We start from the raw sequence: 23,002 nt of genomic DNA on the forward strand, positions 1-23,002 counted from the left end.
AAACTTTTAGGTATAACAGTTGAAATATTACTGGAACAGTGGGGAAAAATATGAAAGATACAGACAGGCACTCAAATAGAATATATGGCTGAGGTTTATAATTGGGTCTTTAGAGCGCTACATTTTATCTCTCTGGTTGCCGATTTCTTGTGATCAGTAATTAAACAAAGGTTAATTGAACACTCCAGATATAGGACTTTTGAACAGTGCTTTTGAGAAATGCTGGAAGTGCACTACAAGTTACACTCAAACATCAGATTTTGAGAACTGGCTCTTAATGAGCTTTGGCATTTCAAAATAAAAACCTGCCAGGTCTCAAACAGCCCATCAGTGCAGGTAGGAGCAATTTAATTAAGAAGCTCCAGCCACCACCAACTTGGATAAAGGATATAGTTTAGATTTATTCCATTCAGCAGCAATAACAAAGTTTTCCTGACGGTTACCAGACACAGTTACCAAATTGCAAATGCAAATAAGAATACATACCTTGCTACTGAAGGTTCTCAATTTGCTGACATTATAAAGCTCTGTGCTATAAACTGTTTTATTGAAATGTCCAAATAAAAGAGGATTTGGTTTCAGATTCTGAAACCATCACCCACTTCTGAAACTCAAAAAGAAAGTGATGTTTAACAGCAGGGCCACCAAAAAAAAAGTCGCCAATGATTGTTCATGAAGGATTGAGAACCCCTGCAAAGTGTTTGAAGTGGAGAATGAATGCAAAACAGTTAAGATATTCAATGATTATATCCCAGAAGTGTCAGAACAGATGAAACAGGAGAAGCCTGTTCTTGATTATCAGATAATCCAAAGAGATTTAACCACTTACAATTTCAATGAGTTGGAGACAAGAGCTGAAGACAAACACACTCCCAAGGCTGGATGGGATTTATCCTGCAGAGAAAAATCAACCAGTGGGTGAGGTAGTCAAGCAAATGTTGGGAGCTCCTTCTGGATTGGAAATATCCTAATTTAAAGTGTTTTGCTTTCACTTATGACTAGCTCAACTCAAATGACTGTTGCAGTCAGTGGTTTACTTTCAAAATTTGACTTTAAGTAACTAGTCCACTGGAATCAAAATTACACTAAAATTAGGCAACAAACCTGACACAGAAAATACAGATCTATTATAAAAATTTCCGAAATATTGAATGGAACAATCTCAAAGGTATCTGCATAATGATCAATCTAAGCAAGTAGGCAGCTCCTAAAACAGTTCATTTAAATAAAAAAAATGAAGTTGTCCTAACTTCTTGACTTTCTGAACATGCTCCATGTCAAATGGACAGTGATGAATTATGTGGTATAGTTTGTTAGGAAGCCAGTCACAAAAACCCATCTCGGAGAAGATTGATAAATGAATCCAAGATAGTGGGAAGTCAGAATGGATAAAAAACAACATAAAAAGCTAAGGTTTGAAGTAATGTAATAATGAACAGATCTTTGGCAATATTGAGGGCTGCGTTTCAGGGAATTTCCTAAAGGCTTTCATTTAACGACTTTGATATAATACACATTACTTGGACAACACCAACAAGATGGAGTCAGGAGCCGAGTGGTTATCTCCAAATGGAATGGAACAAAGACAAATGAAGTGCTAATATTAGCACAAAGTATGCACACTGGGAGAAAACACACATCACTACTCTGAATGATACTATAATAATTAAAAGCGATTTGCAGAAATATCTGATGTTTAAAACATACTGCTAAAGTGAGCACCACAAAAAATAGCAATACAGTTTGATCTTAAAATATGCTATATCAGTTGAAACGTTGAGGAAAAAAAACTTGCTGGGTTCAACGAACGATCAGGGCAAAACTTAAATGGACGGTGCAAATAAAAGTCGATGAGGATGACTCTCGTATTATAAAAGGATTTATTTAAGACACAGACTAGAGAAAGGTTGGCTCCTGAGGGCATGGTTGAAGGTTGTTCTTATAGGAGTGTATACAAAGATACTAAATGATATGGAAGTACAAATTAGGAGCATCATCTTGCTGAAAGCAACAAAACAATAGAAGAGAGGCTTAAGGAAAATCTTGAATCACCAGGAAATTCTGTTACTGGTAAAGAATGATTACTGATGCAAAAAAAAGCTGTCCAAAATCTCATTGGAAATCCAAAGGGGATAGGATATGAAGGGCATTGCTGAATTTTCTAGATGAATGAATAAGCATCAACAAGAAATGTCAATAAGCTAATGAAATTATTAAAGGAGCAGGTTTATCTCTTCAGGATTTCTTTCCTCTTATGCACAAGAGCTCATCAGGTGACACTCCTACTGATATCGCTTTCATAGCTCATTCATGTGGCCATTCTTAATACAGAGATTGAAGCAGTGAGTGTCAACATGTCTTTCAGTGGGGGAGAAAATGGAATCCAGATAGGTGGAGATGAGTTCGGTGGGGCAGGAGCAGGCGAAGACAATGAGTCGACCAGGGCAGGCGGGTTTGTGGATTTTGGGAAGGAGATAGAAGCGGGACGTGAGGGGTTGGGGAAAGATGACACCAACTCTGACCATATCTTTAGACTTCTCCAGATGCCTTAGATGGGCACAGCTCCTTCAACTGTCAAGAGCTTGGCATGATACAGGACTAAGGACACAACTGGGTTGGGCCTCTGTCACCATCCACTTCTGATGAAGGGTCTAGGCCCAAAATGTCAGCTTTTCTGTTCCTAAGATGCTGCTTGGCCTGCTGTGTTCATCCAGCTCTACACCTTGTTATTTATGATGCTTTGGTTGCTTTTTCCACTCTTGCGAAATTATCAGATTCACAAAACAAAACACATCTCCTAAACTCTTAAGTGGGGGTGCATTCAATTCCTTTGGACCTCAGTTACCTTGCTCAAATCAACAAAAGGTGGTCACAAAAGTCAGTTTTTTAATCCAAATATAATTTAACATTCCATGGGCAAGAGAGTGGAGCAATTTGTTATTGTGACTGTCACAGACACTTAAAAAGGAGGAAAAAAAAAATAACTTTGGCTTTTCTGAAAATATTTTGGACCCATGTTAAATAAAAATCTTTTTGTAACTTGTGCCCATTGATTGAAATTTTGATAGATAAAACTTTGCCTCAAAATTTGTTTTATTCATGGGTTCCCCTCATAAGCTGTGGCAATGTTGTCTTGATAGTATTTCTTGGATTTCTTCTTTCCTTCTGCGAAACTGTTGTGAATGGGTTCAGTAAGATAATTCCCAGGGCTTGTCGTGTGATATATCAGCAGTGTGTACGTTAAGTTACTCACAAATTTCTGACTGCCATGCATACATAACAAACATTATACGTATTTGGTCAACATTCCTGTAGTTACTGAAGTTTTCAAAAACATCACGCTGAAAAATACATTGAAACTTTATAATTATGAATTTAGTTTTTTAACTACAAGTACTTATTCCAGAACCCCCTTCCTCTCCCCCCACTTCTGATGGAGGATCTAGGCCCAAATTTGGAGACATTCACTTTCTATTTTATTATGTGTAGGATTCTAGACTGTTTATAGCTGCAGAGATAATGGGAACTGCAGATGCTGGAGAATTCCAAGATAATAAAATGTGAGGCTGGATGAACACAGCAGGCCAAGCAGCATCTCAGGAGCACAAAAGCTCTTGTCCGCCTGAGATGCTGCTTGGCCTGCTGTGTTCATCCAGCCTCACATTTTATTATCTTGTTTATAGCTGCATCTGTGTAATAGTAAATTAAAACAATAAGTCAATAAAATACATGGCTTAAGTGTGAAAAAAAATTTCAAAAAAAAAAAGTGGGCGGCACAGTGGCTCAGTGGTTGGCACTGCTGCGTCAGAGGGACCCAGGTTCGATTCCAGCCTCAGGCGGCAGTTTGTGCATTCTCCCAATGTCTGCACGAGTTTCCTCCGGGTGCTCCGGTTTCCTCCCACAGTCCAAAGATGTGCTAGGCGGGTTGGCTATGCTAAATTGCCCATGGTGTTCAGGGATGTTTAAGTAAGGTAGGTTAAATATGGGGAGTACAGGGGTAGGGGAATGGACCTGGGTTGGATGCTCTTAAGAGGGTCAGTGTGGACTTGCTGGGCTGAATGACCCGTTTCCACACTGTAGGGATTCGATGATTCTATGAACAGCACCATTCATTCATTCTATAAGCTAGCAACTTCCCTGGATGTCCCAAGGCACCTTGAAGTGGAGGGGTCGGTGTTGGATCAGGGTGGGCAAAGTCAGAATTCACATGACACCAGGTTCTCGTCCAACAGGTTTATTTGAAATCACAAGCTTTTGAAGCACTGCCCCTTTGTCAGGTGGTGACAAAAGGGACAGTGCATCGAAAGCTTGTGATTTCAAATAACCCTGTTGGACGAGAACCTGGTGTCATGTGAATTCTGACCAAATCACTTCATACATGATTCTTCTACGATCCCTTATCAAATTGCAAAGAGATGAAACTAGTTACATCTAATCTCAATTCTGTCTCAAATGACGTGTCACAGAAGTATTATTGCTACATATGCAATGATCCAAATTTGTTTACAGTATTAAAAGCTGGGTATTTAAAACAGTGGCTGCAAATCAGCAAACCAAGGTATCAGATTCTCAAAGTTAGTAAATATTCAAATGTAGAAAAAATAAAACTGATTCATAGCTGATGACCTTTTCTCTAAAACAACCAACTCAATTCAAGAATTATCACTTTTTGTGGGAATTAAGTCAACTTTACATACAATTAAACATTAATTTTTTTTTCTTCTAAACTTGGACATGCCTTTGGATGAACAATGGATTACTTTGGAAGAGAAAGGAAGATATATTTATAGAATCCATACTATATGGTAGCAGGCCATTCAGCCCATCAATAGTACAGCGACCCTTCAAAGGGCATCCCACCCTGTCCTTAAAACTCTATATTTTCCATGGCTAATCCATCTCACCTGCACCATCCGAGACACCATGGGTAACTTAGCACAGTCAATCCACCTAACCTGCACATCACTGGACACTGAGTAATTTAGCGTGGTCAATCTACCAAATATCTTTGGATTTGGGAGGAAACTGGAGTATCAGAAGAAACCCCCACATAGGCAGACAGTTGTCAGAGGACAGAATTGAACTGGGGTCCCTGGCACTGTGAAGCAGCAGCGCTAACCACTAAGCCATTGTGCCGCTCATGACATTATACGGCACCTTAAAGAGCATAGATTGGTCCAAGCACTTCATATCCGATGAATTACTTTTGAAGGGTAGCCACGGGACTAATAAAGCACTTAACATCCCAGAAACTGGTCATACTGTGGTTACAGGAAATCTGAAATATAAACACGACTGGAAACATGTACTTTACAAAGACATGAAATGTCGGGCAATGCATTAACCAGAAGTTAGTTATGGCCAAATAATCTGTATGATTCTGATTAAATACTAAATATTGACCAGGACATCAAAGTAATGCGAAAGAAATTCTCCCCAAAGGATCTAAGGGGATAAATAAAAGGTCAGAGCTCAGAAAGACAACACTTCTAACATGACAGTCAAAATGCAACAGTGGTCTCCAGGGCAGGACGATGGCTCAGTGGTTAGCGCTGCTGCCTGACAGTGCCAAGAACCCAAGTTCAATTCCACCTCTGGACAGGCAACGGCGTGTGGAGTTTGCACATTCTCTGTGCCTGCACTGATTTCCTCCGATTTCCTGTCACAGTGATGTGAAGACTGAGTGGATCGGCTGTGCTAAATTGCCTGAAGTGTCCAGGGATGTGTAGGTTAGGAGGATTTGCCATGGCAGGGTGGACTTGTTGGGCCGAAGGGCCTGTTTCCACACTGTACGGAATGGAATCGAATCAAATCAAATACAGGGTTACAGGAATAGGTTGGGTCTGGGTGGGATGCCCTTCAGAGTGTTGCTGTGAACTTGATGGACCAAATGGCCTGCTTCCACACTGTTGGGGACCTATGATTCTACGAACACGGTAGCAGTAGCTCAGCACTACACTGGAACATTCATACAAACTTCTGAAGTGGAACTTGAGCCCACAGCCTTCAGACCTGACAGCTAAGTGTACTATCAACAGATCCACGGCTGCCACAAAGTCCTTTAGAAAAGGTTATCACCTCTGCATTTAGTTTGTCCAGCTACTGTGGAGCGTCACTGGTTTCTGGGATCTCGCAGCTTTCAGGTCTCTTACATTGCTACTGTGGCCACACTTTCAAAAGTAATTCATTGAATACAAAGCACTTGGACCATCTGTGGTCATGTAAGGTGGACTACAAATGCAAGATATCATTTCTCTACCAAAGTGACCCAGGAAATGTCAAAATTCAGAAAAAATGTTAGTGTTTAATTGTATTTAAAAGTTGCTTTCATTCTCAAAATATGTGATTATTTTTGAACTCGCTGATTTTGTTTTGAAAAACGGTAGTGAGTTCTGAATCAGTTTTTCATTCTTCTACATTTAAGGTTAATTAACTTTGAGACTGTAATACCTTGGTTGATCATGTGCTGATTTACAGTAACTGATTTAAATATTCAGCTTTAACATATTAAACAAATTTGAATAATTCCAGTTGCAGTGATAATACATCTATGGAATCTCACTCATGAGACAGATTTTGAGATCAGATGCAATCATCTCGGTGATTAATAAGAGATTGTGGGAGTTGTATAAAAGTGACTCGAGGCCTTCAAGAAAGAGAGAAGCTTAGGGGGCTGAATGGTGTTGCTGTGCTCTCACAGGTTAGTTGAATAGGCTAACTATAGTTAAACAAATGATCATGTCAGGCAACATGTCTTAACCAGGTACAAGAGAGGGGCGATATTCTATAAAAACACTGCAGCCAAAGATCTGTTCAGTGAGACTATTACTTTCTCTGAAACAAGCTGGACTTGAACACAGGTAGGCAGTTACATTACCACTGCACCACAAGAGCCCTGCCATAGTCCCTACAATACACATCAGTAATTACAATTCAAATGGCTGTGGAACAGTTTCAAATATCCTGAGGCTCTGAATGACATTATCAAAGTATTCATGTCTTTTAAACCATGAATTAATGAAGACAAAAAAAGGTACAGGATGAAATCATCCTATTGATGACAGCAATCTTCACACAAAATGAGGAACATTTGGTGAATCTGGGAAGTGGACCCAAAAAAAACCATGGAATTATTGGAAGATATTTGGAAGGAATGGCTGTTATTTTCAAGTCACAATGTGCTAACATAGAATATCTTACCTCCTCAAATGGCTACTTTCCCTATATTCTCAACTTCTGCAATTTGGACAGTATTTCAACTGAGAGAAGTAGGAAGAAAATCTTTATCAGTCCGTAATAAAGGATTCTGGCTACAAATAGCATTCTCTGGGATTTCCAGCTGGGTGTGGAAAAACTAGACATTTCAACATCAATCGGTAACCTCAGACAGGGAGATGAGGGAGGTGGCAAAGGGGAGCATATTGTATAAGTTTCATTTATTGTTGTCACATGTACTGAGATGCAGTGAGAATTGCTGTTTTGTGTGCTGTACAGGCAAATTGTACCATCCAAAGTGCATCAGGGTAGAGCAGAGTGCAGAATACAGTGTTGCACAGACAAAGAGATCAGAATTAACATTTGAGAGGTCTGTTCAAAAGTCTGAAAGACAGAGAAAAAGCTGTTCATGAATTTGTTGTACACGTATTCAAACTTTAATACCTTCTGCCTGCGGAAGAGGATGCGAGGCTGTACAAACTCTATAAGAGTATTATGCCAAAGTACAGCGTTAGATTTTTGATGCTCAACTGCTAGAAGAACTGTCTAAAAGATAAAAAAAAGTCAGAAATCCAAAGATGAGTTCAGGTGAAACTTCTTTACCCAAGAATTGTTTATACTATTCAGTGTAACTGGACAGAATCATATGGATGCATTCAAGGAGTGAAACTCAACTCATTTCCAACCGATGCTTTCATGTCAATTCTGGCCCTTCTGAGGTCAATACTAGTTTAACCAAACTCCTTAGCTCAGTCCCAATCATTACCCCCTTTCCCTGGTGATTACAGAAACCCTTCAGTGTATAAAGAGACTATTTGGCCCATCAAAGCCATACTGATCCCAAAAGAGCATCCCACCCAGAGCCAGTGCCCTTCCCTATCCCAATAACCCCACATTTAGCATGTCTAACTACCTAAACTGCAAATCTTTGCCCGTGGGAGGAAACCGGAGCACCCGGCAGAAACCCATGCAGACACAGGGACAATGTGCAAACTCCAAAGCAGCCATTCACCAGAGGATGGAATCAAACCTGTGTCGCTGGTGTTGTGAGGCATCAGAGCCAACTACTGAGCCACCCTATCTCCTCTCCCACTCATGAATTTGAGTGGATGCTTTTCCTCTCCTTGCTCTGCTTCTTAACTAAACAGTCAAAAATTTTTACTTTAAGTGGCATTGCTGCTTGGCACTTTTTAAAATGGTCATTACTCATTTAAACAATTAATACATTGATTTTTGAAATTTGTGCTTGTATTTCCTATTGTGGCAACCCATAGCTGTCTGAAAGTTTCCTCCCTACCCAAGAAAGAGACACATTGAATTGGGCGCCCATAATTCCAATCCTCGCAAGAAGGCTGGCCAGCCCCGAGTCGAGCAAATAAAGGCGGCAGAAGGATGCGTTACTGGGAATAAGCAGCTGAAAATATCTCACAGGGCAGATAGCATCTGTGAGGAGCAAGACAGCGACTAGCATATCATGTTGCTGATCTTTTGTCAGAACCTTTTGATTTGACTTCTGATTGTCACATATGCGCAGATACAGAGAAGAGTTTGGTTTTTCCTGCAGATCATACGATACAAAGTGCACTCGGGCAACAGAACAGAGCGAATAATACAACGTTACAGCAGCAAAGAGGCGCATCAAGCAAATGACAAAACACACAAGAACACAGCCCCTCGAGCATGATCTGCCATTTAATATGATGACGGCTGATCGCATTTCAGTCTCAGCTACATTTTCCTTTCCTTTCCCCCTTAAGCCTTCAAGCCATTATGAATTAAAAATGTCTATCTCCTTAAATTTTCTCAATGTTCCTACATCCACCACACTCTGGGATATCCAATCCTACAGATCCCAATTCTGAGAAAGAAGTAATTTCACCTCATCTGTTTTAAATCTGCCAATCCTTATCCTAAAACTCTCGTTCTAGATTGCCCCAATAGGGGAAATATCCTCTTTAATATCTTATACATCGCAACTGGATCTCCTCCGTTTCTTCTGAACTCAAGAGTACAGGCCCAAACTGCTCAATCTCTCTTCGTTTGGGCGAAAAAGAGTGAAAAGGTCAAAGACAGGAGAAAAGAGAGCGCTAATAGTACAATATGATAGTGATAAAAAGTTAAATACAAAGGAACAGAAGGAAGGAAGTGCTGGAGAAACTCAGCAGGCCAAGTAGTGGAGAAACAGAGATAATAGGAACTACAGATGCTGGAGATCTATCCGAGATAACGAGGTGTAAAGCTGGATGAACACAGCAGGCCAAGCAGCATCTTAGGTGCAGGAAAACAGACGTTTCGGGCCTAGACCCTTCAGAGAGGGGGAAGGGGAAGAGGGTTCTGAAATAAATAGGGAGAGGGGGAGGCGGATCGAAGATGGATAGAGGAGAAGAATAGGTGGAGAGGAGAAACAGAGTTGACATTTTCAAGTTTAATAAATTTTAACTGTTACGCTGTCCACAAAAGCTGCCAGGCCCACTGACTTTACCCATCGCTTTGCTTTTATTCCAAATCTCCAGTCCCATGCTTTTTGTACTGACTTCGAGGTGGTGTGAATGGTAGAATAAGGAACAGCTGCCATCCAAAATATAAAAGCAAACCAAAAGCAACAAAATATTATCGGAGGAGAGGTTAAAGTTCAAAACTGTTCATTTAGTGGACATACAGTCTGGATAGCAGGAAAGTGCCTAATTAAAAAATGTGTTTTGTCAGAAGGGGGCAAAATTAAAAACATAAATAGATTTAAAACAAGTGAAAGGGATGAGAAAGGTGTTTTGAGAAGTTATCAACTGAAAACATTTCCCACACTACACACACACACACCATTGAAGGAAGTATTCCTACCGTTTTCTGTTTTTATTTCACATTTTAAGCATCTGCACTATTTCACTTCTGATAGGTCAATAGTGTAGGATAAGGAACAGAGGCAGCACATTCAGACACAGGGAACAACGCCAATGGATTAGCTGGGCTCAATAAAGCTTCATACTTTGCAACAAATGATTTCCTTCCGTGGCAAAGAGCTTTAAGGGGGTGACAATCAGGCTTGGCAAAAAGAGATGGATTTCTAGAAAGATCGAGAGAGGGGGGTGGCGGGGGAGGAAGAGGGGAGCTTGCTGGTGGGAATCAGAGAATGTAAGGCAAGGCTGCCAAATGGCAGGATGAGATGAGGAATTACAAAAGGAATTCAAATTCAGATTTCTGATGGGAAGAAATACATAAAAAAGCATACTAAATAACTAGAATAAGCAGGGAGGGACAAGAGCTTGTTAAACTGTAACCACAAACTCTTATCAACAATGTTTTTGTTCATTTTTTGCCATGCAAGTAACAGTATTAAGGAAGTAACAATCCATCCTTTACTCGCTCACACACAACTATCTGAGACCTCATCTCCACACCATCCTCTTGCAGTCTTTACCATGATAGTATCTGCCTCATGTAAGGTTAATCATCAACCTCTCAAACAGATACGGTGTTCTTAGACGCTAGAAGCCAAGAACTGCTCAAAAAAAAGTGTCATTTTCCATTAACAGAAGGAGTTGGAAGGTCCAGACATGGGCTCTCTCTCGTTCCCCATGGCAAAGTCAGTTAACGCACTGCACATTGTAGCACTGAACTACAAATCAGAAGGGTCCCAAGTTCAATCCCTGCATCAGCTTCACTCCACTAAAACAATATTACCCCTGGCTTCTTGTGAATTTGGGTTAAGGAAAGAGTGGTCACATGAAATCAGTGGTTCACAAATGTTATTGGATGACCCCTTTCAGAAGGAGCTCAGTGCTCAAGAACACCTGTGCTCCCTTCTTTACCACTCCCCTCCTGCTCCCGCTGTCAACCCAAAAACCAAGTTCGGCCACCAGAGGGAAATGCAGGGAAAAGGCAAGGTGGGGGCTGCTGCATGAAATGCAACCCCATTCTCAAGACAGCGGAGAGGTTATGGCAGCAGTTCAGAGAAAGTTTACTGATTCCTGAAAAATGTGAAGATTGCCTTATGAGGAAAAAAGTAAGACAGGCTGGAGTTGTATCCTCTGGGGTTTAGGCGGGTCAGAGGTGACTTAATTGAGACATACAAAAACTCCTGAGTGGACATGACATGGAAGGTGTCCAAAATGTATTACCTCGTGGCAAAATCTGGGTGGGATGCTCTTCAGAGGGTTGGTGTGGCCTCAATGGGCCGAAAGGCCTGCTTCCACACTGTAGGGATTCTATTGTACGATTCATTCTTTCACTCAATTCCGTTTCTCACTTCTTCAAGCAATAGTTTCATTGATGTAGTTCACATTTCCAATCCCTGAAAGTACAGACTTACTGCATGGCCGATCAGGCAGCTAAAGCAGCTGAAATTTTATTTAAATCAGAGTCTGGTTTGGATACATTAATGGGCTGAAATTCCACTGATTGTTATTTTTAGAGTATTGGTTAATGGGGTTGTGTAAAATTCCCACGCACATTAGTAATGTAAAATGTTGACCTTCTTCATAGCACAAAGCAGAATTTTAACCCTGACATTTCCAAGAATTCTATAGGGTAGACTAAATGGTCTTTTGAGCCCAGATATGGCAAATCAGAGAGAAAGAAATGGTATTAATTAGACAGAAATCGTTGGCCAATGAAATAATGCAGGTTAAAGAGCTGGTATCCTTCATTTCTGTAATTGTTACAGCCTGCCCAACAATGAATGGAAGCCACTGTGAATTAAAGTCTCACGGCAATTCTCCTCCACTGGTAATCTCTCAGCTCAAATCAGGCACTCAGTCCTTCAGAGTTAGTGTCATTCTATCACTATCATTATCACACACTGCTCCAGGCAATCCAACTGTCTTTATCTCACTACGATGTCAATGGAAACATACACGTGAATGAGGCTACCACATTTGCCTGAGAAAGTAAACGAACCTACAGAATCGCCCAGGAATTTGAGATGATAGGAAGATGCCATTTTCCTGGTTTAAAAGATAGCTGGAGTCTTCAGCCCACTAATATTGCCCAGTCTGCTAAACTGCCAATGGCAAGATGCAGAATTCTACCCAGGCTGCATAGGCTTCTGTGGGTACAGCAGTTTGTGACCCTATGTATCAGAGATAATGGGAACTGCAGATGCTGGAGAATTCCAAGATAATAAAATGTGAGGCTGGATGAACACAGCAGGCCAAGCAGCATCTCAGGAGCACAAAAGCTGACGTTTCGGGCCTAGACCCTTCATCAGAGAGGGGGATGGGGAGAGGGAACTGGAATAAGTAGGGAGAGAGGGGGAGGCGGACCGAAGATGGAGAGTAAAGAAGATAGGTGGAGAGAGTGTAGGTGGGGAGGTAGGGAGGGGATAGGTCAGTCCAGGGAAGATGGACAGGTCTAGGAGGTGGGATGAGGTTAGTAGGTAGCTGGGGGTGCGGCTTGGGGTGGGAGGAAGGGATGGGTGAGAGGAAGAACAGGTTAGGGAGGCAGAGACAGGTTGGACTGGTTTTGGGATGCAGTGGGTGGGGGGGGGGGGGAAGAGCTGGGCTGGTTGTGTGGTGCAGTGGGGGGAGGGGACGAACTGGGCTGGTTTAGGGATGCAGTAGGAGAAGGGGAGATTTTGAAACTGGTGAAGTCCACATTGATACCATATGGCTGCAGGGTTCCCAGGCGGAATATGAGTTGCTGTTCCTGCAACCTTCGGGTGGCATCATTGTGGCACTGCAGGAGGCCCATGATGGACATGTCATCTAGAGAATGGGAGGGGGAGTGGAAATGGTTTGCAACTGGGAGATGCAGTTGTTTGTTGCGGACTGAGCGGAGGTGTTCTGCAAAGCGGTCCCCAAGCCTCCGCTTGGTTTCCCCAATGTAGAGGAAGCCGCACCGGGTACAGTGGATGCAGTATGCCACATTGGCAGATGTGCAGGTGAACCTCTGCTTAATGTGGAATGTCATCTTGGGGCCTGGGATGGGGGTGAGGGAGGAGGTGTGGGGACAAGTGTAGCATTTCCTGCGGTTGCAGGGGAAGGTGCCGGGTGTGGTGGGGTTGGAGGGCAGTGTGGAGCGAACAAGGGAGTCACGGAGAGAGTGGTCTCTCCGGAAAGCAGACAGGGGAGGGGATGGAAAAATGTCTTGGGTGGTGGGGTCGGATTGTAAATGGCGGAAGTGTCGGAGGACAATGCGTTGTATCCGGAGGTTGGTAGGGTGGTGTGTGAGAACGAGGGGGATCCTCTTGGGGCGGTTGTGGTGGGGGCGGGGTGTGAGGGATGTGTTGCGGGAAATACAGGAGACGCGGTCAAGGGCGTTCTCGATCACTGTGGGGGGAAAGTTGCGGTCCTTGAAGAACTTGGACATCTGGGATGTGCGGGAGTGGAATGTCTTATCGTGGGAGCAGATGCGGCGGAAGCGGAGGAATTGGGAATAGGGGATGGAATTTTTGCAGGAGGGTGGGTGGGAGGAGGTGTATTCCAGGTAGCTGTGGGAGTCGGTGGGCTTGAAATGGACATCAGTTACAAGCTGGTTGCCTGAGATGGAGACTGAGGGGTCCAGGAAGGTGAGGGGTGTGCTGGAGATGGCCCAGGTGAACTGAAGGTTGGGGTGGAAGGTGTTGGTGAAGTGGATGAACTGTTCGAGCTCCTCTGGGGAGCAAGAGGCGGCGCCGATACAGTCATCAATGTACCGGAGGAAGAGGTGGGGTTTGGGGCCTGTGTAGGTGCGGAAGAGGGACTGTTCCACGTAACCTACAAAGAGACAGGCATAGCTGGGGCCCATGCGGGTGCCCATGGCCACCCCCTTAGTCTGTAGGAAGTGGGAGGAGTCAAAAGAGAAGTTGTTGAGTGTGAGGACGAGTTCAGCTAGGCGGATGAGAGTGTCGGTGGAGGGGGACTGGTCGGGCCTGCGGGACAGGAAGAAGCGGACGGCCTTGAGGCCATCTCCATGCGGAATGCAGGTGTACAGGGACTGGACGTCCATGGTGAATATGAGGCGTTGGGGGCCAGGGAATTGGAAGTCCTGGAGGAGGTGGAGGGCGTGGGTGGTGTCACGGACGTAGGTGGGGAGTTCCTGGACCAAAGGGGAGAAAATGGAGTCCAGATAGGTGGAGATGAGTTCGGTGGGGCAGGAGCAGGCTGAGACGATGGGTCGACCAGGGCAGGCAGGTTTGTGGATTTTGGGAAGAAGATAGAAACGGGCCGTGCGGGGTTGTGACCCTATGTATAGTGGCTTTACAAAAGCCACATAAAGAAACAGAGAAATTCTGCAGCATTCACAAGCAAGAATTATTGCAGTGTTTCTTCTAATCTCAAGCCTGACACTCTCCCGTTCCTCACTCAAAAATGCTTTACACGTCCAGGTGTTGGCTACAAGTAGGGGCAGGACATCTAGCAGGCCAGGTCATTACTCAGAGATCCCAATGCCGGCCCTCCCAATGTCGGCGCAGTGGCTATTCCAGCAAGACATGCTGCTGCCACAGAGGAGCAGAAATGCTGGTCAATTTTCCCTTTCCCAATACAAGACATGGAGAACATTTCTAACTCCTATTGTGTTATCCCTGGTGCAGTTAACTCAATCCAGACTGAAAATTGAACTTGGAGCAACTGCTGCCTGTTGACTACTCATCGGATAGTTCCATTGGGAGGCTCGAAAGAGCTCTTAGATCTTGGGCATAAGACTAGAATAGATCCTTGAAGGCTAAACAGATTATACACTGTGGAAAAAAAAATAACAACAGCACACATCAGCCTTGGGCCTCCAACAAGTTATTTTAACTGTACTATTTAGTTCTCAGACAATGTTCCCCTCTCCCCCATTATCTTGCTGAAGGCCAAAGACAAGTCACTGTAGCTACATCGCCAACAATAAAGACAAGACCGTTTTGCAGAGAGAGCTCTTTCGCAACATATGCATTTATTCAGTTCAGCAGAAGGGAAGGAATTCACACCAGATATAATCAGTGGCGTGTTACTGTATCACAAACTTCATTACAGCACATTAATGAGATTATGCTCATTGGCACCACACAGCAAGTTGCTCTCTTAATGCTCGCAGGTGCTAAATGTTTCCCTTCCTCAATCTCAAATTTAAAGAATCTCACCTAAAATCCACCAGTGTCACCTAGGCGATGGCCTAATGGTATTTTCACTTGGCTATTCATCCAGAGACTCAGATATCATCCTCAGAACCCAGGTTCAAATCTCAACATGGCAGAAGGTGGAATTTAAATTCACTTTAAATCTGGAACTAAAAGAGTCCCGTGATAACCATGAATCCATTGTTGATTGTTGGGAAAACCTGTGTGACTCACCAATGTCTTTTAGGGCAAGAAACTGCCATCCTTACCTGGTCTGGCCTACAAGTGACTCCAGACCCACAGCAACGTGTTTGACTCTTAACCAGGTGAACAGAGATGGGCAATGAATGTTGGCCTGGCCAGTGATGTCTATGTCCTATGAATGAACTAAAAAAAAACATGTTCTTTGTTATCAACTCTTTGGCTACTAGAAAAATATTCTGTTTACTCTACCTAAAGTTCTCATGGTTTTAAACAATATGCATTTTGCTAAAAAGGTGACATTTTAATCGAGGCATTTACTCTTCTGCTCACTGTGACAGTGTGCAAGAAATGCTAATGTAAAGGGAAACCAGCATTTTGTACAAAAAGAGATAAGGATAAATTCAAAATAACGTTTCATAAAAACTGAACAATTTTCAGCCTCATTTGTACCAGCACTTTGTACGAAAAGAGAGTGCTCGTCATTTGGAAGTGTATGCAGATTTATAGAGGAATTTGCAATGACAACTGTGCCAGTTTGGTGATGATTGACCATTAACTGCCAAGCATTGCTAAAATTTGGCAGTTAACTGTCAGTCATTATTTAGCATTCTCCCCCCGGCAATTTTCAAGTTCTGTGCAAGCAAATGACTAAAAGTATATATTGTAGCACAGTCACCTGTAATGCAGTAAATACATCCAACTTGTTTGCTACATGTGGAAAATACAGTATTTAATATATCATTGAAAGCATCGGAAGCAAAATGTTCATCTTTTTCAATTAATTTCATTTGGATCAACAGTACATGATTGTACCTAATGGAACAAAGATAAGCAATATTAAATAAACAAGTTTATGGCTTTATCTAATGGGAAGATTGAAGACTAGGTTTGGTATAAGGACAGAAATATGCTGTTTGAACATAACGTATCTTTACATCTGCAAAGGAAACGGAAGCAGTTCTCGGCAATACAATTACGAACAGCAGTTCGAAACAAAAAAAAGAACACGTTCTGAGCAACATTTCAGTTCAAAAGCTGTTACAAATTGCATAATTAACTAAAATATTGAGCAAAATAAAATCCATTACAACCAAGTCTTACGGCTGTACAACAAGAAAAGGAGGTCATTCAGACCCATCATATACCTTCTAGCTGAAAACTAAAAAAAATGCGGATGCTGTAAATCAGGAACAAATACAAAGTTGCTGGAAAATCTCAACAGGTCTGGCAGCATCTGTGAAGGAAAAACAGAGTTAACGTTTCAGGTCTGGTAACTCTTCTTCAGAAGGGTCACTGGATCTGAAACATTAACTCTGTTTTCTCCTTCACAGATGCTGCCAGACCTGTTGAGCTTTTCCAGCAACTTTTATTTGTTATACGCCTTCTAGCTGTCTGAAAAACGCAATCCAATGAGTGTTACTTACTTGCTCTTTCCCATGGCCCTGCATATTGTTCCTTTACAAGTGGGCATTCAAATTCCTACATGAAACATAGCTCTCAATCTGCTTCAACCACTGTTTCAGGCAGTGCACCCCAGACCAGAACTGTGCAATACATCTTTTCTTTTTCCGTATTTGTACCTAAAATGGATAGAGCCAGGTATTTTCTAAATGTTCCAATCAGAAAGATGCAGTTGCATTTTTACAGAGTGTTTCAGAAACTCAGGACACCCCAAAGCACCTTGTGGCCAAATGAGGAACACAGTGGAATTGCAGCAAACACCACAATTAATTTACACACAGTAAGTTCCCACAAAACAAAAACACCATGATAACCGCAAGTTACTTATCTCAATCTACATTCTAAAAACATATTTATGATGCTGGCTAAGGCACCACGAAAAACTTCCTCATTCCTCTTCAAATTTAGCGATAGGGAACATTTTTCCATCCACTCCCAAAGCCTTGGTTTAACATCTCACCTGAAAGATGCACTGCTGAGACACAAGTCTCAAAATATATAGGATTGATGTAGAAAGACTTGCTTAAAAAGTCATTTTTTCCGGTAAAAAGAAATTACTTAAAAAACATTTTTGTTAAAAAGGACAAAGCCGGCTTGCAAATAGAGCATGGTCAACTCCCTTCACAATAATGTGAAGGTGCTGATAAAGGATTATACCTAACAAAAAAGAAAAATATCCTAGGGAATTTTATGATGACGCTCACACTAACAACACATTACCAGCTCTAACAATTTTTAAAAAGTCAGATAAAGTAACTTTCAGTCGCTATGTCTTCCTGTCTTGTTGAATGTACGAACTTGACTCACTCAAATAAAAACTGACCAACGTGACTGCTACTTAGCACAAAGGATAAATTCAAAATAACGTTTCATAAAAACTGAACAATTTTCAGCCTCATGCAGTCTCTGAACCCTTTCACTTAATGTAGCTGAATGAATAGGGTCGCCTATAACTGATTAGAGTTAGAGTCATGCAGCATGGCAACAGATCCTTTGGCCCAACTTGCCCATGCCGACCAGTTGAATGACTATTTTCCATGCAACCCCTACACTCTACGCTACCAAACTAAAATCCATTCCAAATACCTCAACATAATTTGAATAATGTGGAGGTGCAATGGATTTAGTCTTGTCCACTTCAGATTCATTCTGAAGCTAATGAGACTCACTTTTGGGGATAAAGGCAACCTTACTGTGATGTTTGATGGATATTCTTACTTCTTTTTAAAGCTTGGTATCTGTAGGGAATAAAATGTTGGATTCTCTCAGCTACAAGAATTAGCCATTTTTTCTTCTGTTTGGAATTTATTTAGTTATCCAATTTATACTCTTGATATAACCAAAGTTGCATCTTTCTTACTACAATAAATCCATATGTATACTTTAAACTTAAGTTGTTTTAATACAGAAAACTATTCAAAACACTCAGTCAACCCAACTTCTATTTCCTCGTGTTATACTGAACATTATCTATTGAAGAGATTCTCAAATGATCCAGGAAAACGATCCTTATCCAGGAAAGCTGAAGTCTAGTCAAAAAACAAAGTTGGATTTTAGACACATTAAACAGAAGTTGTTGCTGGAAATGCTCCGATCTGGCAGCTTCTGTGGAAAAAAACACTTCATTGATAACGTGGATGACAAAGTGTGAAGCTGGATGAACACAGCAGGCCAAGTAGCATCTCAGGAGCACAAAAGCTGACGTTTCGGGCCTAGGCCCTTCATCAGAGCGAGGATTCGCAGTGAAGTTAAAATTGTGCTCAGAGATAATGGAAACTGCAGATGCTGGAGAATCCAAGATAACAAAATATGAAGCTGGATGAACACAGCAGGCCAAGCAGCATCTCAGGAGCAGTGCTGTGTTCATCCAGCTTAGCATTTTGTTATCTTGGATTCTCCGGCATCTGCAGTTCCCATTATCTCTGATCATTGATAACGTCTTGGGTCTGGTTCTGAGGAAGAGTCACCAGTTCCAAAACATTAATTCTGAAGTTTTCTTCACAGATGCTGCCAGACCTATTGAGCATTTCTAGCAACTTCTGTTTTTGTTCCTTGTTCTTTTGGTTTTCATTTTGGATTTTAGACAATTGGGAAAAAGGAAGCACTATTGGCTGGTTTTCTCCCTTGGATAGGGCCCAAGATTGATTCCATTAGCCCTGGAATCTGGTTCCCTCTAGTTTAAGGGAGGATATTAAGTTGAGGGAAACAAGTGATCTCTTTAGCACCTAGTACAGTTATGATCATGAAACACCAAAGCACTTCCAACAATAATGCAGCACTCCTTCAGTATTTCAAGGAGTACCAACATTGATTTATATGCTCATGTACAACAGTGGGATTTGAACCCTTTACCTTCTGACTCTGAAGCGAGAGTACTACCAACTGAGCCACTGGTGAAACAGTGTACAACCAAAGTGATTGCCCACGCATGCAGATCATTAAAATAGCATAAACAATAGTGACAATGATCAAAAAAAACCTCATGGAGCATTAGCCTTTATATCCAAAGATCTAGAATTCAGAGGTCAAGAGAGTATGTTGCAGCGATAAGAAGCCTTGGTTAAATCAAACTGATGAGCAGTTGTAGGCATCACACTTTAGGAAGAACATTAAGCTTTCGGGCAGCAGAATAGATTTACCATAACGATACCCAAATTGCTAAGGTTAAATGACAAGTCGAAACTGTTGCTCTATTTAGAAGGTTTAAAGGGCAATTTTGATCAAAGTTTAAGGTATTGCGGGGATAAAACAAAAAGGTCAAGACAAGACATTTCTAATGGTCCATGGATACAGGACTCTGTGGCACCTAAAATGAAAAGCCAAGACTTCCAGGACCAATATTAAGAACTATTTCCACACACACACACACAAAATTCGGTCAAAGCTTAGGAGGCAGCTCTGAAAAGACACATGGTCCTAGATTCCAAGCTAACAACTGATCTAAGATTAGCCAAAGTAATTTCAGGCAGAGGGAAAAAAAAGGGGAGAATATGGATTCAAGTTGCAGACCAGCCATGTATGCAATGAATGGCCAAACAGGTTCAAGCAGTTAAATGACCAATTTCTGTGCCAGGCCAAAAACAGAAGTACTTTAATGCAGACAAGTGTGAGGTGATGCACTTTGGTAGGAGTAACAGGAAGGCAAAATACAGGCCTAATGGTAAGATTCTTAGCAGTGGTGTCCATGTACACAGATCCTTGAAAGTTGCCACCCAGGTTGACAGGGTTGTTAAGAAGGCACACAGTGTTTTAGCTTTTATTAATAGAAGGATCGAGTTCTGGAACCAAGAGGTTATGGTGAAGCTGTACAAAACTCTGGTGCGGCTGCATTTGGAGTATTGTGTACAGTTCTGGTCACCGCATTATAAGAAGGATGTGGAAACTTTGGAAAGGGTGCAGAGGAGATTTACTAGGATGTTGCCTGGTATGGAGGGAAGGTATTACAAGGAAAGGCTGAGGGACTTGAGGCTGTTTTCATTAGAGAGAAGAAGGTTGAGAGGTGACTTAATTGAAACATATAAAATAATCAGAGGGTTAGGTAGGGTGGATAGGGAGAGCCTTTTTCCTAGGATGGTGACGGCGAGCACGAGGGGGCATAGCTTTAAATTGAGAGGTGAAAGATATAGGACAGATGTCAGAGGTAGTTTCTTTACTCAGAGTAGTAAGGGAATGGAACGCTTTGCCTGCAACGGTAGTAGATTCACCAACTTTAGATACATTTAAGTCGTCATTGGACAAGCATATGGACGTACATGGTATAGTGTAGGTTAGATGGGCTTGAGATCGGTATGACAGGTCGGCACAACATCGAGGGCCGAAGGGCCTGTACTGTGCTGTAATATTCTATGTTCTATGTTCTATGTTCTACTCAGCAGGTCTAGCAGTCCCTGCACAGAGAGGGAAACGGAGTTAACATTTCAGCCAAAGACCTTGCACACTTCTAACTATTTCCAATTATGATGAAGGCTCTTGAGGAAGGCAACTTTTTTGTTGTTAAAAGGAAATAGAAAACAATGAAGATGAACAAGGACTATCCTCCTCACTCCATTCCACTTACTCATCTATTCACTGGTTTGCACACTGAACATTGAAAAACATACCTCACACCAACTAGTGCCATAAAAGGCGGCACGCACAGTAACCACACCATCCACCCACCTAAACCCCCCAAATAAACCTTTCTGCAGGAGCAAGCCAGGAACATTGCAGGTTTAATCTAGGCTTCTTCTAAATCTTTCACGGGCAGGTTGTTACAATGCTGTGTGTGTCAGGGCAATTTACTGCCCTGAAGGCACTGTGCAGAGGGACATTGGTAGTGCTGTGACACCACACAGATAGACACTCTCAGGAACCCAGTAGAACCATAAAAGGCAGAGAAACTCAGAAGACAGGATCAGGAGAAAGACGTCCGGTCCTGCCAGCCTGCTGCAACATTCATTGCAATCATGGCTGACTGTCCAACTCAACAGCCTGATCCGGCTTTCTCCCCACAACCTTTGATCCCATTCTTCTTAAGTGTTATAACTAGCCAACTCTTAAATACATTCAATGTTTTGGCATCAACTACACCCAGTAGTAACAAATTCCTTTGGGTCACCACTCTCTGGATGAAGAAATGTCTCCACATCTCTGTCCTAAATTGTCTATTCTGAATCCTCAGATCATGACCCCTGGTTTCTGCACGCACCCACCATCGGGAACATCCTGCATCTACCATGTCCCGTCCTGTCAGAATTTTATGTCTCTACGAAATACCCCTCATTTAGCTGAACTCCAGAAAAACAATCCTAACATAGCCAATCTCTCCTCATACGCCAGTCCCACCATCCCTGGAATCACCCTGGTAAATCTTCGCTGCACTCCCTTGAGAGCAAAAGCATCCTTCCTCAGAAAGGGAGCCCAAAACTGCACACAATATTCCAGGTGTGGTCTCACCAAGGCCCGGTATAACTACAACAACACATCCCTGCTCCTGTACTCAAGCCCTCTCACAATGAAGTCCAACATATCATTTGCCTCATTTACTGCCTGCTGCGCCTGCAGGCTCACCTTCAGCACAAGGACGCCAGATCCTACTGCACACTCCCCTCTCCCAATTTACAGCCATTCAGACAGTAATCTGCCTTATAATACAATGATGTAGAGTCCAACACCAGAACACTGCATTACGTCAACCAAGCTCCAAAACTAGCCCCTTTGCAGTGAGCGTGCCATCTGATCATGGAAGGTAATGAAATCTAAATCTAATCAGGATTAATTCCTTCAGATCTGTCAGCTCAGCAGCTACTTTCAGCACCTCAATTCACAAGATTGACTTGAAGTAACTAGTTATTTCAGGCAAAACTAGGAAATGCTAAACTGGTCCTTCCCCTTTATAGCAAATCACTCGGGGACCAGGATAAGAAAACTTTTAACATCCTAAGATGGACTAATGATAACAGTGTAATGCTAAATCTGTTCCAGGATGATGTGGAGGTTGAGGAAGCAAAAGGAGTTTCTATCGTTTCAAAGGTCATGAGAAGGATGAGTTTTAGTGTTTTTAAATCCTAGTTATTTTCACCAGTTCAGAACCGTAGAGACTTATAATCATTCACTTCCAAAATGTGAAGCATAAGAAGTTTTCAGCCCAATATCTAGATATTGGTTGGGAAAAATCCCATAGTCCACTCACAGCTGGATCTACCATGTGATATCGCTCTTCATAACAATCAGACTAAATGTACTCTCAGACTATGACCTGGTCTCTAAACCAATCACAGCATCAGTAAAATTTATACTGGAATGCGTATTGGGAATTTGTTGCTTTTCTACATAAAAATATAAGATTAAATTTCTCAATCTCAGGTGATGAGGGTGGAAAAAAAAATATACTGGAGCCCAGTCCTTCCTTCCTTCCATACACACTTTTATTTGGGACACACTGAATATTGTAATCTTTCAACATATTCTCTTTTATCCCTCTGTTGTTGTATAATTTCTGTTCCATTAACCTGCTAGGACAAGTCACAGTGCACTTCTGTAGCCATCACATTCTGCAGTGGGATCGAGCCCTTCTTCCTTCTGGTCCAGAGGTAGGAACACCGTTACTGCAACACAAGAGCCAGA

General features: G+C 42.1%; 1 protein-coding gene across 3 annotated transcripts in view; it reads right to left on the reverse strand.

The window, feature by feature from the left end:
• Positions 1-23,002, reverse strand: part of LOC125462956 (transcription factor SOX-13-like) — a 178,827-nt gene that overhangs the window by 100,768 nt on the left and 55,057 nt on the right. The window contains exon 3 of one of the 3 annotated variants that reach the window (XM_059653338.1): positions 830-894. The exons of the other annotated variants lie outside the window; for them this stretch is intronic. The gene's annotated coding sequence lies outside the window, so the exon portion shown is untranslated. The remainder of the gene's footprint in view (positions 1-829; positions 895-23,002) is intronic. 3 annotated transcript variants of the gene reach the window in all.

The sequence above is a fragment of the Stegostoma tigrinum genome, chromosome 21, assembly GCF_030684315.1.
Source record: "Stegostoma tigrinum isolate sSteTig4 chromosome 21, sSteTig4.hap1, whole genome shotgun sequence".
Taxonomy (NCBI): Eukaryota; Metazoa; Chordata; class Chondrichthyes; order Orectolobiformes; family Stegostomatidae; genus Stegostoma; species Stegostoma tigrinum.